Genomic DNA, 18,872 nt, shown 5'->3' with positions numbered 1-18,872 from the left:
ATGAAGCACTGAAGGACTGCTCACTTTTGGTGGGAGTCAAAGGAGCAAGAGGGAAGCAGAACAGGGAAAGCCCTGAATCTCAGCTTAGGGCAAACCTGGGTCACAGAAACCAGAGCCTTCCAAACAATCTCTTGGAAGTGTTTTCAGCATAAGGTGTATGTGATTTCCAGACAATACAGCAACTCTACAGTCAACTCCTCCACTTCTCATGGGGAGGGAAACCTAGAAAGAGTAAATACAGCATAACCAATCTGACCATCTCTAGGACTAAAAACTTCCGAGATTTTCTTCCAAACCTAAGATAACACAGTAATAAACTGTTGCTTGACACACACTTATCAGCTCCTTCCATACTCAAAGAGTCAAGCTCCCAGACAGGGAGAAGACTGTCCAGACTCGCTGCCATTCCACAATATTAAAACACAGGTCAGCTATAGTCACCCAATTTTTCACTGAGTAGTAAAGGCATTTTTTCCTCCTTCAAGTTAGATGAAGTCAGTCATTTACACCCACATCTTCACAGCAGCCACTGCACTGATGAAGGTTTCTGCTGTCCTAAACACAAGTATCAATCCTTTCAATTATTCAGTTCTAGTATTCTTCAGGATATAAGCACAAATAGTTAATATAACCTCCCTCCTTAGTCTACTGGTACCCCTCTCCACTGCCTTGATCCTTCCAACACATGTCACCCAGTGGGAAATTGTCAGTGCCCAGACCCTGAGACCATGAAAATAAATTCTTATCATTAAAAAAAAAAAAACAACTTAGATTTCTTTTTTCCCAGATTGTCATGATATTCACAATGTTATCTGTTTTGGCAATATTGACTCCTTGAGCACTGATACATACCTGGAAAATCATTTGGCAATCACAACCTTTCCAAGCCTGAAATCTTGCCATTTTCAAATACAAACAGGTGCTTTGCTTTAGTGTTTGGCTGGATCCTGTGCAAGTTTTCCTCCATACCTTAGTCCTTAAATGAGCAACACAGTCAGAGCTGTCAGCCTGAGCAATAGGCATGGATGTATATGCTTAGCAATATGCTTGGTGGACATTGTCATTCATGGTTCTCACCGAAATACATCTTAATTGAGCAGCAGCATTACACCACAAATGAGCCAGAAAAAAGGGCCAACAATAACGACAGACCACTAGAAATAATCTGTTGCCTTCTGGGTAAACTGCTCAATGCTAAAACTTATTATCTGTAAAAGCACCTTTTGAATCACTTTTGTTTTGCCCTGTGGAATACCTTAATGTTTCCACTAGTAATAAAATTTCTGGCTTGCAATACCGCCCTGGTCTATCAGACCGCAAGAGAAGGGAAGGGAAACAATGAAAACAGGGAAACACAGAAGTGCTGTTATTATTAAACCTTTAAGTTACAGAGTTAATTCCAGCTAAACACTTTTATCTGCTGCACTGCTTATATGAAGTGGATGTTTTTTTTTCCAGAAGGGAATCTAATTTTAGATCCCTGGAATCAAACAACTCCGTGGCCATCCATATCTGCACTGACTCCACTTCTGCTACAAGTAATCTGTTAAGCAGCACATCCCCAGCTGGGGACTGTAATTAGGGTGCAAACTGCCATACAATCCCCTTGCCAGATTGATGAAGGAGACCTCTTACAAGGTGATCCAGAAGGCAGTGTTGAGATCATTAATCATTCATCCATCGAGGAGAATACAAAAAGCTATGCCACCAAGAGCATTACACTGCAAAAGTATCTTGACAGAACTAGCTCCTAAAAAAAACTAGTGAACTTTTAATTAAAAGGTCAGGCATTAGTTACTGTATTATTTTTTGAAGTTTTAGATAAGTTCACTTCAAAAAAACCTTTATTCATATGTCAGAGGGAATTTGACACTCCTCCTTTGCTACTCCTTCTAAATGCTTGATAATGATCAGCTCAGAGGGTTTTTAGCTCTGTAAGCAGCATCCCCAGATAGTAAACAAATATAACAGTAATCTACAGGGCAAGCTTAAATACCCTGCCAGGCTGCCAATATTTCAACCTGCAACCATTTGTTTTCAGGGATCTGAATTCACAGAAAATGCAAGTATTTTCAACAATGCATAACTGCAGACATTGTTAGCACAAAAATCCAGTCTACAGGGAGAACACCTTGAATACCTCCCTGATGAGGTCTGCACTGTCCATCCTAAGCACGTAAGTCCTGGCTCTGCCAAATATCAACTGAACTTTTTATAATACACTTACTATAACTAAATACTTCAACTATTTGAAGTTGAGTTTAAGCTTGTTTCCCTTCTTCATTGTTATTTGATCTAACGGGCAAGCTCACACCATCCTTAGAGAAATCACCAAACTACAGAGAGAAAAATGCAAAAATCAAGAACACTGAGGTACTCTAAAAGTGTATTAAAAGAGCTGGAAGTATTGGATACAACTTTACCATCTTTTGTATGCAATCTTATATTTTTCTTACCACACTCCATCCCAGATTCTCAACATCAGAAGTTTCTTATCTTCACACACATTTCACCTGAGCCCAGCCTCAGGAGAAAGGGGAGGAGGTGAATTCCTTTCCCTCCCCTCCCTTGAACTACCTGGGATTTAATAGAATTGCCTAGGAGACTCCTGCTGTTTCAGAAGCAATCAAAATCCATCCTATACAACCATCTACCAGACTAACGGAAAATACATTTTCCTGTAGAATGTGTGATAGGAAGGAAACTTAATCCAAACACATCATTGCATAGTCCAACAGGATTTGCTTACAAAATCTAAAGTCTACCCCAGTGAAGGCAAGCTCCTAGAAGTAAAACAAAAAATAGTCAGCAGGCAAGTACTTTCTCTTATTTTAACTGAAAAAGCCGAATCTAAATCTTTTTCAACAATCAAGAGAAGAAATCTGCCACCCGTGGCTATTTAGTTAAACAAATGTAAATACTTTAAAAGCATTCTTGTTTGAAAATTAAGATAATTTCCTCTCAACTCTCCTCATTCCCTAGAGAAAAGAGGATTTTTCCTAAAGGATGCAGTAAGGGATGCAAAGAAAAGGGGTAAGAAAAACCCAACAACACTTTTAGCATCAAGTGCTTTTACAACAAGGACTCCTTTGCAAATCTAACTGCAGATAAAACAAAGCTTTTTATTTGTTTCTTCAGCACTATAAAGTTATGATTTCCAAACTCTTCCTTGCATGAAAAAGCATGTAAGTAATCTTCTGAATATATGAGTGAGAGAAGGAAAGCAGAAATAGCCTCACTCTCATTATACAGAATCCTACAGGCAGCTGTGGAAACCCAGGCTCCTTAAAAATTATCGCCACGTTAATAATGCATAATCCATTCCAACAACAATCATATATCACTGATTCCCTCAATATTCACATTTTTCCAACACAGCCTGAACTATTGATAAGAGGTCAGCAACAGCAGGAATATGCATAAGATAATTCATTTTATCTGATGCACCCCATACTTCTTAATTAGCCAGTAACACTAAAACATCACCTAAGAGAATGGAGCACCACTTGCAAAGACAATGGCTCAAGCCTGAAGATTACAAATATGGGAAATCAAATGTGGCATCATTTGCTGAAAGGCTGTGTTAACAATCTCAACAAAGAGTTAAAAGCTTCAAAAAAATAAGGAAATGAGCTCACTGCACTGGATGGGCTAAGGCAATCCTGTGTCCACTGCAGCATCTAACCCTGCTGGTAATAGTTCTTGCACTTTGATCCTGCTCAATGGAATAGAAAGTATTAGACACAACACACAACTGAAGAAACGCTGCAATGCTTCAGAAGTTACACCCAAGTGAATTGTATGTTCATTTTATTTTGGAGTAGCAAACAAAAAAACCTCCCCTCCTCCCTTTTTTGAGTGTTGCTGTATCATCCTTTACTGACATTAACATTGCTCTCCTCCTTAGGCAAGCCCTGAAAGCCTCTGATCCTTTATATCCTTTAAAGGGAGCAATTAATGCTGCAATTCAGAGTTTCTGACCTTTAACTCTCAGTCCCAGTAGTGTTATTCAGATTTTTCTTTTCAAGTTTAGCAGAAAATAGTAACTATTTGTATCTTCCTAAAGGCAGACGGGCATTAATCCTAACCTCAAATTGGAGTCCATTTTGGAAAAGTAATTTCTAAATTTTTCACTTCCAAATGTGCTCCTCCCTCTGCAGGATCAGATGCTTCCCAAACTCTGCCCTTCCCAACTATTGCAGTTTAAGTCTTGCCTTCCAGAGGTATTTTGGCAAAACACTTTGAAAATGCTTCCACAAAAGTTCTGCATCCCATGCTGCATTCCCCCCAGCATCCTCTGCAGGAGGATGCTTTTTGCTATGATTATTTTCAGTGAAGCCACAGTGCCAAGTTCCATTTTCTTTATTCCTGCTAACATCCCTCCCCACTCAACCCTCCTGCCTCACATTTTTCCCCACAGCTTCTTACTCAGCTGCCCTGTTGCTTCTTTCAGAAATATTCATAAAGAGCATCCCAGAATCAAAACAATGTATCTACTATTTACTGTCTTCATCTAATCTGTATTTTAAGCTGTCAAATACAGAGGCTGATTTGATGCCCTGAAAAACCAAGAACATGTCATGTTCAAAACTGCCCCACAAAGCATTTTGCATTTTCTTTTCAAAGAGTAATTAACATATGGTAGTCTTCTTTTACAAGGTGGCAAACACCTCATATACACATCCCAAAAGAAATATATATCCTGCCCATCCCACTCCCTGTCTCAAATTTAAAAAAAAAAAAAAAAGAAATCTGATAATTCTAGTCCATCAATACCTTTCTACTTTAAACCTTCCCTGATAAGAAAGTCGTTACAGCTCATCTGGAAGACTGACAAGCTGATATTTCTCTAGACCCAGAAAAAGGGTATTCCACAGTCAAGACTCTTCCAAATAGCCAGGGAAAAAAAGTTATACCTATTTAAACAGAGAGCAAGACAGGCTCAGCTAGAGCTGCACAGGGAAGGGGCAATCAACTTGACAGTAAATGTAATTAGTGTTATAATTCCTGCCAAAATTAGACATGATAGAAGCAGATATAACAAACGAATTTGACATGATATATTACCATTGATGTTCCTAAATATATAGAGGCTTTTTTGAAGGATGGGAGTAGGGTTTTACAGATTTTAAGGGAAAAAACAAATCCTGACAAGCCTCCATCACGTCTGTCTCCATCCTGTTGCTCATTAAACCTCTCCTTTCTGGCTCCTATTTCCTTCACAGTCAAAGTGGCACAAAACATCCTTTTTTTGCTGCAGATAACTAAAATCGAAGTTGCATCATGTCTCCTTTTCATGTCTTTTCTTCCCTCCCTGCCAATCAGAGGCTTCAAGCCACTTGCTTTCTGAACACATTTACAGTCCAAATCCATTCCTGAATAGCAGCTCACTTGCTTGCCTCTCATGTTTCCACTGGCACTTACCAAAACTCCTTCCCATCACATCACAGCTCCATTCCAAGCTGCCATCTTCTCTTGGATGTCACTCACACATCCCTTTTCCCTGGTTCCAATACTAAATTTCAATAGAATCATAGAAACACGGAATGGTTTGGGCTGGAAGGGGCCTTAAGATCATCCCACTCCAACTCCCTGACATGGGCAGGGAACCCTTCCACTTGATCAGAGCCCCATCAGCCTGGGCATAAAACCTAATTTACACCAGACACTGAAGAAGAATCCTTCCCAGCTCTGCCCCAAAGAAGCAATAAGAAGACAGAAATCTTCAGTACTCAGAGAGCTGGGCATGATTTTACACCAGACACTGAAGAAGAATCCTTCCCAGCTCTGCCCCAAAGAAGCAACAGGAAGACAGAAATCCTCAGCACTCAGAGAGCTGGGCATGCTTTGGCTTCTCTGTTAATGAAAAAAAAAATTAGAAAAAGGGAAAAAAGAAGTGCAACACAACCCACACCTCCCTTCCCAAAAGAAATGAGAACCGAAAGCTTATTTTGTTTTTGCCTCTGCTAGAAATCAACACTAAAGCTTTCATTTAGTCAGCCAAGTTTTATTACAGAAAAATTATGGCTTCGTTTCAGGGAAAATTAACCTTTTGCTTATTTTGTTTCAATTTCCATTCTGCATCAAAGTTTTACTTAAAAATACACCGCAGTGTCTAGACAAATTTTCCAAGTTCCCAAATCATCTGACTTCTGAGACAGTGACCTCTCATGAGCAACGGGCTCTCCAGGGATCAACCTTGTGTCCTCCCCAGCTGGAAGCTCTGCTTCATTTCCTGCACACCTGAATTTGCCACCAAAGTACCTGAGATGGAAAAAAATCTAGGCCAGGCAGGGGTATTTGTGACTTTTTTTATGATGGAAAGTTTAAAAATTACTTTACCCCAAGAAATAAGTCTTTAACTGGACTTGTCTTTCCTATTGCAGCAAACACTGAGCATATTGCTGTTCATCTCCTGACGAATTACTCTCTGGGAGAATACAAATCATGTGTGCTGAGCTTCAGAAAGGCTCTGGAAGAGAGCTCTGTTTCAAGCCCCTAGAGACAAAAAATCAGCCACAAAACAGACTCCATGCCAGTGGAGAGCCTCCCTCGCTCACAAACACCAGTTTTAATCCCGTTCATGAACGGCGGGATTGCGCTCACCGTTACTGTGCCACATCCTCAGGCTGCTCTTCCACCCATTACAGATGATGTATTCTCTGTTTTATTAACAGTAATTTAATTCAATACATATTCCTACACAGGACAGGTGATCTTTCTGACTATTTCAAAACATTTCACGAGATGGAACACAGATAAATTTTTTAATATCAAAACAAGAGACACACACAGATTTAAAAAAAAAAAAGGAAGCACGACAAGAAGAAACCCTATTGCATGTTTCTGTTAGGATGACTTTGTAAAATAAAGTTTGCCATGACTGTCAAGCCTCCCACCACCTAAGTTTTCGTTCCTGAATAAATACCACACACTAAAAATTGATGCTCCATAAACTGCACCATTGCTGGAGAAAATGGCAATCACAGAGACTGCTGCTTCCTCCTTTACCAAAGGTGTATATCGTGTTTACTACAGATACCTGAAATCAATTACAGAATCATAAATATTTGCAGCCTACAGCTCTCAGAAGTGCTTCAGAAGGCATATGTTAATGCCCAGGAGTCATTTCCCCCACACTGCAGTGCCCTCAGGCTCTCTGCTCTGTTCTCTGCTATCTGCTGATATCAAATTTGCAAGGAAAACCCAGCAATTCAGTTAAAATAGGTACTTAAGCAAAGATAAAAACATCTATCTAAAGACTCAGTACCACTGTCCTGTTATACATGGACAAAAAATTACATTTTTAGATATATATGTGCACACACACACACACTTATATACCCCACAATGTGCTGTGGCAACTTATGCTCTCCACAAATCCCCGTTGAACACACAGCAGACAGAATCCCACACTGCTGTCACCAAGTGCTGAAACAATGCCAACGTGAATTACAGGTTATTGTGGGAGATGGATCCGAAACAGCCACAATTATACCTAACAAGTGAAGAGATTGTTTCATTTATCTTTCTTTTGGAAGGCTATGCCAGTCTGACAGAGCCAAGTGGCACATCGTGTCTTTCTGTCCATTCCTGGCAACCTCAAGACACATAAGGAATCCCCTCTCGGCTCCTAACAAGGCTGGGATCAAAGTTTGCCACATTAAGTTATTCTACCTCCAAACTTTCAAAAACACCCACTATTCCCTACCAGAATATCCCTTTCCTGCAAAAACATTTTCTGTTCAAGCAACTGAGTCAGGAGAGTGACTATTTCTCCACTTTCTCATAGCTTTTAACTACCTTTAAATCTTCATTCCAACCTGTAAAACCCTTTTCCCTCTCTCCTGCTTCATTCCACCCCTTCAGATCACAGTGAGATACCTCATTGCACTGTAAATGGGTTTGCACATTCTGCCTTTATCAACAGAGTGCCTGCACAACCAAGGGACACAGGAGCCACCACTGGGATCAGACAGCAACTCATCTTGTGTGGGATTCCTTCCCCACCTGCCTGGGACATGCATGGATACCACACATCACACACACATTCTGGCCCTGCATCACTAACACAGCTTTTTGTTTGCTTTTTGGTGGCCCTTGAACCTCTTTCCTTACCCATTCCATGCACTTGCTCAAAACAGCTGCCTGTTCTGTGAGTGCAGGTAGTATAGAAAAAAACCCAATCCCCTTTTAAAGTAGTTACCTTATTTTCAGACACGAATATGAGAATTAGCTAGATGGGACTGAAAAGAAAAACTAAGATGCTCTTCCAAAAAAATTCCCAGAATATTTTGTTTCAATCAGAACAAAAGCTTAACAAATAAAAATCACAATAGAAAAGAAACACAACTAAAATCATTCCCAACAAAAATGATGCAGCATGTCCTTAATACTCAAGTGTTTTAACTAAATACAGCAGAAGTACAAAAGAATGCCTTAAGATGACTCAATAAGGAAGCATTCAAAGCAGAAAGAGCATTACCAGCATGTTCTTGATAAGCTTGCCAGTCCAAAGCACAGTGGTTTTTTGCTCTCTTGTTCCAAACCAGACTGCAGACAGTGGGCACTTGTGCTTAGACACAGAAGTAAGGTAGGACAGGTCACCAGTGACTCAGAGGCTGGGGCTCTGCAGCCTCACAGAGCAAGCAGAGAAACCTGCCTTCCCTGCAGAGTTTCTGGTTCTAAATGACCCACACAGCTCCCATCCTCTGGCATAAACTCCTGGATTTTTTTTTTTTTCAAATAAACAGTACTTATTTTGCCTGTGGTGCTTTATCTGTTTCTCCTCCCACAGCACCCACTTCACCACCCTAGAAGCAGCTTTGGATGAGATGGGATGCTCAGCTTCCAGGAGAGTTCAGCATCCCTCAGCTCCATCCTGGTGTCACCCAGCAATCACACCCCCCCTTTCACACCCCACCTTCACACTTACTTTACATGACATGATACTGGGGCAAATAACAGAAAAGCTGGAATGCAATCTCAGTAAAAAAAAAATCAATATTTTCAAAGTTCAGGTTAAGAAATGAAGTGATGTGTGGGCAAAAACTCAACAGTGTGGGAGGACTCAGAGCACACAGAGAAACACACCACAACTGCACAGAGTTTGGCCACAAAGTCTGATGCCATTGTATCATAAAACTCAGTTATAACAAGGCATGACAGCCCATCCACAGCTTCTCAGCTTCTCTGGTTTAGAGGAAAAAACACACAAGCTCTCAGCCCTAGGCAGCCCCAGCAGGATCCCCATCCTCAGCCGCACCCAGCAGCACCAGAGCCTGTGAACTGCTGCCAGAGCCAGACAAATTTTCATCTTCTATTACCTTAACAAACCACAGAGCAGCTCTGTCTTGTGAAAACAATGCTTTTGCCTCACCATACCGGAGCAAGCCCCCCGAAATTCAATGAAGTTCCTGAAAACTGACAAGCCAGACACACGGTTTTTGAACAGGCTTTGAGGCAGTCCATCAGGTCAGTTTCTCTCACCTACAAAACGCCTGGAGAAGTTCCCCAAACCAGCTCTGTGTCAGGTGGCTCAAGCAGACAGGTCTCTGCTTTCCCCCATCCACAGCACTGAGCACAACCCCTTAAAGCCCAGCATACACTTATAATGGGGAATAAAAAACTTACCTCCCTGAACAACAGCCTGGAGGCATTTCCATCACCTCTTTAATCTGCAAGAGCATCCCTGTTGCTCAGCTTTCATAATCCACTTCAGTTAAGGTATGGGGGTGCCAGCAGCAGTGCAGGGAAGCAAAGCAGACTCAGGTACTTGTGGTGTCAGTGAAGCCCTGCCAGCTCAGGGTAATTTATTTTTTGGTATTTTCTTATCCCACTCTTTGCTTACAGCCTACAAAGCCAGACAAGCTTAGTTGCCTTGGACACCTGGATGAAACCACTCACATCACAGCACATCTTCCACCACACTCCTCCTGCTCACCTACCAACAGGGAGGCAAAAGCTTCCAAAGTACAACCACCACCTGGGCTTTCCACTGCCCAAAACCACTCCTACATGGCCACCTTTGTGCTATTATTCAGCACTGAGCTTGGCACAGGGTACCTGCAGCATCTGGGGCATTTCTCCTGCCCCAGCTCAGGTTCCTCATGTGCTCTCCTCTACTCCCAGCCACTGGGGTAGCTGCTGCTGTGCCCAAACACTAAAGCAGAAAGTGTCTAAAGAGGCACGAGAGCTCAGCTCATCTGAGGGCATGTGAGACACCAAATACTGGCTAGGTGAAAAAAAAATTCTATTAAGGAGCAAGGAGACCCATGGGAATCTGCTCTCCTCTACTCACAGCCACTGGGGTAGCTGCTGCTGTGCCCAAACACCAAAGCAGAAAGTGTCTAAAGAGGCACAAAAGAGCTCAGCTCATCTGAGGGCATGTAAGACACCAAATACTGGCTAGATAAAAAAAATATATATTAAGGAGCAAGGAGACCCATGGGAATTGCCATTCCTGACTCAGAAGCCCCAGAAGTTCTGTGCCACTGAAGGCAGCAGCCCAGAGCCTCCACCAGCTCAGCACGTCAGCAAACACGCGGCGTGCGATCTTATCGGCGAGGCTTTCCAGTGAACACACATCCCTAGAAAGCAGCCACCACAAACACCGTTTTCCTGAATATCATTACTGATCCAGAAGTAATGAAATAGCAGATAATATGGCCCCAGGGTACAAATCAACCACCTACCCTAATGCATACAGATGGAGCTTAACAGCTCTTTTGGTCTGCCATTACCAGAGTGAAATGGGATCTTTGAAACGCCATTGAGGCAAGGCAGAAGAGAAAGTTTACTAATGAATGATGTTTACTTCTGATTCTTCAGAAAATGCTTTTCAATGCTGTGATCTAAAAAAAAAAAATCCTCTGTTTTCATGTACGAAGACGACTAGACGCAGCTTCCCCTCAGAGAGCCAAGATAAAAAAGCAGAGTGTGCAATCTCCTGCTCTTCCCTCGTGTTGCAGAAAAGACTGCTGAGAACAGTGTCTCGATAATATTTGTAACAATTAACAAAGAAAACTTTATCCAGTCCCACCAAAGCAAGCAGCAAACCATCACAACTCACAGCAGGGTCATGCTCTCCTTGCTGATGTTCGCAGCAGTAAAAGCAGCAACTTCCACAGTGCTCTAAAACCAGCTGTGCACGATGTAAGGCACAGGCAGGCACAGAATCCCCCTGCTTTCATCCTCAGAGAAATTCAGCACTTAACACCTCGAGCCTGCCCCCACAAAGACACAAAGTTGTGCATTCTGAGCTGGTCTCAGCCCCACGGACCAGCCGAGACCCAGCAGAGCCCACACACCCCGACACAGCCCTACCTGCCTTCCCTGGGAAGCATCCCTGGACTCCAGCACTTCACTTTAACACCATCTCCCTCACCTCTGGCACGGCATTACCTAAATTCCACTGGAATCTTTTCAGAAACTAACGAGCTCAATACTTCTTTCAGTTTCCTTAAAGTTTGAAGATTTCACCAAGCAAGTTGATCAGCCACGCAAGGCACCTGTGTGATACAAGGCACAAACAGCAGCTCTCTGCCGTCACATCCTCTCACGGGTACTTTCAGTGGTACCCACTTCTAACAGGTAGATTATGCCACTCACCTGCACGCACAACAGACATTCCTTGTACAACTTGTTCCAAAAATTACATCCTCAGGCAATCAATTCTTTAAGTTGGTTTTCTGTTTTCATTAGCGGAATTCACCAATATATTTCAATTATACAAAAAAACTGGAGGCAGTGGTCAGCAAGTACTTTTTTATGACCCTCATCTATTCTTTTAAAAGCCTTCTACAGAAACGCTCAGGCAGGCACAGGAGTGGGAGGGAGAGGAGGAGGAGGAAAGGAACAGCATTACAGAGTCCTCATCACATCTTCACATAAATAAAGTCCCAACTCTATACGCTTTGACCTTGAATGAATAATAATACACAAAATAAACACAAGGACGAGCACAAATTAAGAACGAACGTTCAAAGTAATGAATGGTTAATGAAGGAGCGCATAAGCGTGCCTTGTTTAAAAACACTGATTGAAGAATCGACGGAGGGAAAACGACAACCCAAACACATCGCGATGCTGTGACTGGGGGTGGGTGGGCAGGTGAGAAAGTCGGGGTTCGGAAGCCAACCTGCGCGACAGAGAGCCCGGAGCCGGCGGCGATCGCGCTGCCCGCGGCAGCCGCGCTACTTTCAGCGCTGCTCGGCGGTGCCGCACCGAGCCCGCCGGCGGCCGGCGCTGCCCGTCCCCATCCCAACTTCACCTGCCTCTTCACCTGTCTCTTCACGGAGCTCCGCGCCTGCCCCGCTCCCCCGGAGCTCGGAGGAGCCGGACCAGCGCGGGGGATGCGACCAGCAGCGAGACGGGAGATCCCGGCCGGAGCGGTCCCAAAACCGCCGCAACTTCTCCCGCGCGGCGCGGCGCGGCGCGACCCGGCGGGTCCGTCCGTCCGTCCATCCACGCACCCACACCCCCGCCCGCGGAGCCGAGCCCCCGGACCCACCCTCTCCCCCGGCAGCGGGGCGGCCGCACCTCCTCGCATCCCGGAGCGCGGCATGGAGCCCGGCGCGGCGCGCTGCGGCGGGAGGTCTGCGGAGCCATGGCCACCCCGCCCGGCCCCGCGCGGAGCGGCGCGCGCGGCGCCCTCTGCCGGGCGGCGGCGGCGCAGGGCCCGGCGCTGAGGGGAGCCGGGAGTTGTGCCCGGGGCGCAGGGCCGGGGGTTCCACGGGTGCTGTTAAACACGCGCTAGCGCTGCAAATCTAGTCAAAGCTGAATTGTAGCTGCATGCTTACCCCGCACCCAACTGCCAACAGCAGTTGGCAATTGTTGCCATCCTCCTCACGCGTTGTCACCAACCTCCTCACGCTGCTCGCCGTGCCGTGCTGAGGGTGCTCGCAGGGCTGAGGGTGCTCGCCGTGCTTCCTTCCGTAACAGCTCCAGGCAATCACAGAATTACTGAAGCGATTGGGTTGGAAAAGCCCTCTGAGATGGTAGAGCCCAACCCACGATCGATCACCACCTTGTTAACCACACCATGGCACTGAGTGCCACATCCAGGCTTTCCTCAAGCACCTCCAGGGATGGGACACCACCGCCTCTCCAGACAGCCCGTTCCAATGTCTGAGCACCCTTCCTGTGAAAAAATTCCTCCAAATAGCCAACCTAAAGGGCCTCTGGCACAGCTTTAATCCATGTTCTCTCATGTTGCCACTTGTTATCCACGAGCAGAGCCCAACCCACAGCTGGCCGCACCAGGTGGGTGCTGTAGACCCTGAGAAGGTTCCCCTGAGCCTCCTCTTCTCCAGGCTGAGCTGCCTCAGCTGCTCATCAAACCTGTGCTGCAGAGCCTTTCCCCTGGCCGCACCAGGTGGGCGCTGTAGACCCTGGGAAGGTTCCCCTGAGCCTCCTCTTCTCCAGGCTGAGCCCCCTCAACTGCTCCTCATCAAACCTGTGCTGCAGAACCTTTCTTAGCTCCCAGCCCCTCAATGTCCATCCTGAAATGAAGGGCCAACAACTGAACACAGAATCACCATCTTTGCCCAAAGAACACTGGTCTCATTTAGTTTCAAATTCATCTAAGTCATATTTTTGAGGGAAGTAATTAGTGCAAGAGATCACCAAACTGGCGGAAGTCCTCGATTAAGGAGAGAATATTTATTGATTGCAGGGAGGATACTGAATCCATCACTTTTTAAATACATGAAGTGAATGATCTCAGTTTACTTTATCTGCACTATTTAAAAACTCAAATAGGCATTATTCTGCAGAACCCCTTTTTTTTTAGACAATCATTATTCAGGAAAAATTAATGCCTATATCAAACTCAGAGAGTAAGAGGTGACTGTATGCACAACAAAATTACTTCAGTATCTATTCCTGCTTTTCACACAGTTCTCATTTCTGTTAAAGAACAGAACATCCCTTGTGTGTTAAAGAACCCAAGGGATAACCTGCTCAGGTTTTGAAAATGTCAAGGTTCACTTGGACATTTTCCATTTAACAAGAATAACATATAGTATTTTAATGGGCATGGTTGCATCATCTATGAGCCTCAGTTTATTTTCTGTTTACAGAAATATCAAATCTTCATGCAAGGATTGTTCACATCATTTACAAACTCAAAATGAAAACAGAACTTCATTACAGTAGACGCTGTTCAAAAAAATCAGTGTTCCTACTTTCAGAGAGTTCTACCTTACAAAGATGGGAGACAGAAGAGTAGAAGTGAAGGCAGATGGATGATACACATCATAAGATATGATATCCTGATCAGAGATTGAAACACAAACTTCCTGGCTCTAGGTCCAGCCTGTCCCATTGCTCTCATGAATTATACAATCCTGGACATGTGCTGGGGAAGGAGAGTTCACCAGAGATTGCACACAGCTGGTCAGGAGTGTTCCAAATAAAGTTTTGTGAGAAAATTTGTATTTGTCAAAGTGGAGACACTTGCCCAAAGATGATTGGTTTTAAGAAGGTTTTTCTTGGCTCTCTCCCAGGTCAGAGAGCCCTACCCCCAAGAGTGAGTGACAGAGGGCACCACCAGGGCTGCACCAGCCCCAGCTTCACTGCCCTCTTTTTTCCATTGAAAAAATTGTAAAGGTCTCATTTTTGCCTGGTACAGAATGGAAGACACCTCTTGAAATGTCAGGAGTTTTTTGCAAGTGACACTTCCTTTTTCCTGACTGGCTCTGGACTACAGGCAGTTACACTCTCTTTGCCTCCTCACAGCCCTTGTGGTGTTTGATAAAAATAGCCCCATTTTGCCCCTCATGCTTAATCTGGAGTTGAAGCATATGGGGAACTGCAGTGCTGCAATTCTTAGCTTAATTTGCCAATGCAGAGTTTGCATTAATCCAGCATCTGGATATGGGAGCCTGAACTCCTCCCTGCAGCCCCAAGAGTGGCACTAATGAAAAGAAGAGGCAGCACAAGAGGGCAAGAGAGCCCTCGCAGCTCTCCAGCCAGCTGCGTGCCAGCTCCCTTCATCACACACATTTTGGCTTTGATTCTCTTCCTCAGGACTTCCTCTTTCCTCAAAATGTTCATGGATGACTGTATATACCTAAAAGATGTGTAGGAAATTAATACAGAGTGAATATGCATTAAATAGATTGAGCAAACCTGGGTTTTTTTCAATTTGAATAGACAGGCTGAAGGATGAGACCAAGAAGCAGCAACAGGAGAATAAAAGCACAAAAAACAGACTGGAAGGAACTTGGAACTCGAAGTAACCTGTTAGGTTGGGTTTTAGCCCAGATCACTCATTGTTTCTTTGTGTTTCTGCTACCTGTGATCCTCTTGTTATGTGGATCTCTCCTGCTTGATGGGGCTCAAAGAAAGAAAACTGGTACCCGAGTGCTGCAAGGCCTGCAAGGTTTAAGCCAGCTCTTGCTTATGGATGACTGGCCCAGCCTAAGAAGGGAATAACAAAGCTGCTTGAATGACAGCTTGGATCAAGTTCATAATGACCTGGTTTGTACAGGCCAGGTGTTATGTAGATTGGAGCTTGTTATTGTGAAAAATTTTGGCAAGGCTTGCGATGCAACAGCCAGTTCCAGCAGAGCTGGGCAGAAAGCCACAGACTACAGGCAGGTCCATCTTCAGCAAGATGGGCAAAGCAGCCACCTCCTCCTGTACTCGGTACCGTGGGGACCTGAACCAACCTGCCTGCACAGCATCTGGAATGCAGCTTATGCAGGAACAGCGAGCAGTTTCAAAACATGGCATTCCAGGCTTAAAAACAAAGAGGTAATCTTGCATAAAAACACGGCGCCAAGTTTTTGTCTGTTTCTCAGGGAGCAAAGATTCAGAGCAAAACGGTACAAGCCACCCACTACAGCGCTAATGGACAGTGAGCAAACTGTTACAGAGTGTCCCTATCAATACTTTCTGCATTTGTTAGGAAGGCTTTCTTAATACTTTCATAATTCACTTTTTATGTTATCTAAAAGTAGTTACTAGAGTAATGTGGATGAAGAGCTGTCGAAATTAGGGCTCACCTATGATTTGTTCTTTCAGTCTCTATCATTAATATGCACACTATGATTTGTTACTAAATCTAGTTGGACTTCAGGTTTTTTCTTTCTGTAGATGGCCATTTTTTTCAAAAGAGGGAGATTAAAAAAAACTTAGGGAAAGCGTCTTGGGTGCAATTTTTGCAGTAATAATTAATGTGGAACTCCGGAAATAGGGAGTCTTTTCATCAATACTCAGCATTTATTTCTGTGCCCCAAGTTCATAGAAGGGACTGACAAATCAGAGCAAAGCCAGTTAGATTAATAGATCAGGTTTCTATTTTTTTATATAAGACTTATAAGACTTTGTGTGGTCATAGTGATGTTTTTACACTGTACCACAAAAGCTAGTACAACTCAAGAGAAGAAATCTGAACTATGTGAGCTTTACCAGGATATTCATAACTTTACCAAATAAATGACAGCTCTTTCCATATGGAATGTTGTATCAGTTTTCATATTGCACCGTGGAAAAGCAGCAGAAAGCCAAGCAGAAAATGAAAGGCTGACACAATGGATTTGCAGCCCAAAGGCACAGCTTTAGGTAATAAGTACATGTAGTCAGGGACAAAGTAGGAGTGGTTAGTTGGCTTTAATGCTCCATGGAAAGGTGGGTTATGAGGAGTTTTGTACATCTCTCACTGTTTCAGAACTTACACTGAGGTTTAGAAGTTATTTTTAATAGTCTATTACAAGCTGGGATCATGAGAAACTGAATAAAAGAAATTATCCTCTCATCCTTAGGGGCAGTGCCTCAGAAATCGATGCTAATGAACAGACTGCAGCACAGGGAAGCTTGCATTTCCCCTGCTGCACCAATTTTGTGCATTCACAAGGGACGCTGCAAGTGCCATCATGTGTAATTAGAATCAGGGAAGGGGAAAAAAAGGATATCATTCATTCACACTTCTCATGGTGTCATTTCTTTGTGGCAGATTTAACTGAGATTAAACAGGCATTCAGTTTAATACTAGTCCTATTAAGGACCAAGCATAATTTATTTTTAATTATGGAGTTATCAAGACACCAGCATAATTGATGGCAGCCCTGTTGTGATCATATCCTTAGATGATGCCTTCTTTAGCAACAGAAGAAATTCATTCAGGCAGGATATCTATCTTTACCAACGTTCTAGTTAGAGCACACCTCTGTGAATAGATCCAGCCAGTGTTAATGCTGGATCTCAACCCACCACCCATTAGTGAGTACAATACTCAAATCCCAGTGTGCATCCCTGCCTGAACCTGAAATAATTCTGAGCCAGGGTTTGAAATCAATCCTCCCTGCGGCACAGACCTGCAGGGGCTGATCAGCACAACAGCCCCCTCTTCCCCACAACCCATCTGTCCCTTCCTATTCTTCTGCACCCCACTGCCCCACAAATGGTGGCAAGTGTTTCTCAAGGGACACAAAGCTCCTTTTTACATTACTTTACTGCACACCACAGTTCAAGGCACAGGTAGTAGAGGGTGTAAGCTGGAATCATTTATCCTGTTCAAATATCAAAATCATGTTGAGTGTTATTTTTGAGAATGCAGGATCAGACCTTTTGGTGCCAGTGATGGGTTGAAGATGGAGGAACACTTACCAAATAAATAATCACTACAAATAGAAGCACAGAGCAGAACTCCTACAAAAGACCAATTATCTTGCTGGCTAGAGCCCCCAGAGCTTAAAACCGTGATACCCTTGTTAATGTCTGAGGAAACACGACAGTTGCATTTGTGAGTAAGAGAAAGTCCTTTTTAAGTACCGTGCTGTGCAGGTTAAAGAAAAACATGAGTAGGGTGCAGCATGAAGCAATGCATCTGCCACCTATTCACCAGCCATGGCAGGGCAAGAAAAGCTGCGATGGAGGCTCTTCACAAGCTATTAACCTTTCCTGATTGGAGTCTTGCTTTACAGAAAGAGCAGCAAGCTCCCACTCAAAGAAGGGTCTCCCTGCAAATAGTAACTGGCAATAATTTAGCAGCTGGGAACCTGTCAAGTGTTAAGGTTTTCTGTCCCAATACACTGCTTATTTAGTAAAAAAAGCGATAACAAGAGATAAAGAAGGCTCATGCTAGTGACTAGTAATTAGATTTGAAATCTATTGATGACTATGGAGCAGAACACTGAAATTAAAGATATTTTCTAATCATTATGGCTTTGCTTTGGAGTTTTTGTTTTTTTTTCTCTCTCTATTAGTGCTTCTGTTCCACTGCTTTAATTAAGTGTTGAGTACAAGGTAGGGGATTTGCTCTACACAATCAATAATGGCATTCTGATGCTGATTTTAAATTGACTTGCTATTTTTAACATGCTGCTTAGTTATTGCCTATCATCCTTAGTCACGCCTTGGGCCCTGCAGAGACACGCCAGCACAGGAGGTTCCCAAAAAGGACTTTGTCTCAAGGAGGTTGGATCCTGTTGCATTCTTCTGGGGATCCACTGAAGAGAGGAATGGTCCCTCCAAACATGCCAGTGGTGGTAAGCACTTTTTGCATGCCTGCAGAAATCTCGTTTGGCTCAGGCATGCTCACAATGAAAGCTTTCACTTCCTATCATACTTTACTGGATTTGGCTGCTTTTATCTCATGAATGTTTTACAAAGCCAGTACACATAAGTACTTCTAACACTACAAAAAAAAATCTGCCTTGATAATACTACAGATTCATGGTATTGGAACGGCCTGGGTTGAAAAGCAGCTTACAGATCATCTCATTCCAACCCCCTGCTATGGACAGCGACACCTTCCACTAAACCACATTGCTCAGAGCTCCATCCAGCCTGGCCTTAAACTTTTACCTTGATGCAATTTATTATTTCAATTGACTGCTGTTAAATTCCCTGTCAAGTGAGAAAAA

The 18,872-nt window shown here is 43.6% G+C and overlaps 1 protein-coding gene across 3 annotated transcripts in view; it reads right to left on the bottom strand.

Moving 5' to 3' along the window:
* Positions 1-12,876, bottom strand: part of THSD7B (thrombospondin type 1 domain containing 7B) — a 299,219-nt gene extending 286,343 nt beyond the window's left edge. For 2 of the 3 annotated variants that reach the window (XM_039702266.1, XM_039702283.1), the window contains exon 1: positions 12,512-12,562. The gene's annotated coding sequence lies outside the window, so the exon portion shown is untranslated. Of the gene's footprint in view, positions 1-12,511; positions 12,563-12,800 lie in introns of those variants that run through there. The other variant, XM_039702274.1, reaches the window with a different exon arrangement.
* Positions 12,877-18,872: the final 5,996 nt, after the last annotated feature.

Source organism: Passer montanus, unplaced genomic scaffold (genome assembly GCF_014805655.1).
Source record: "Passer montanus isolate IOZ18808 unplaced genomic scaffold, ASM1480565v1 scaffold1, whole genome shotgun sequence".
NCBI lineage: Eukaryota > Metazoa > Chordata > Aves > Passeriformes > Passeridae > Passer > Passer montanus.
The sequence above is the reverse complement of the archived record's forward strand: the minus strand, read 5'-3'. Positions and strand labels throughout refer to the sequence as shown.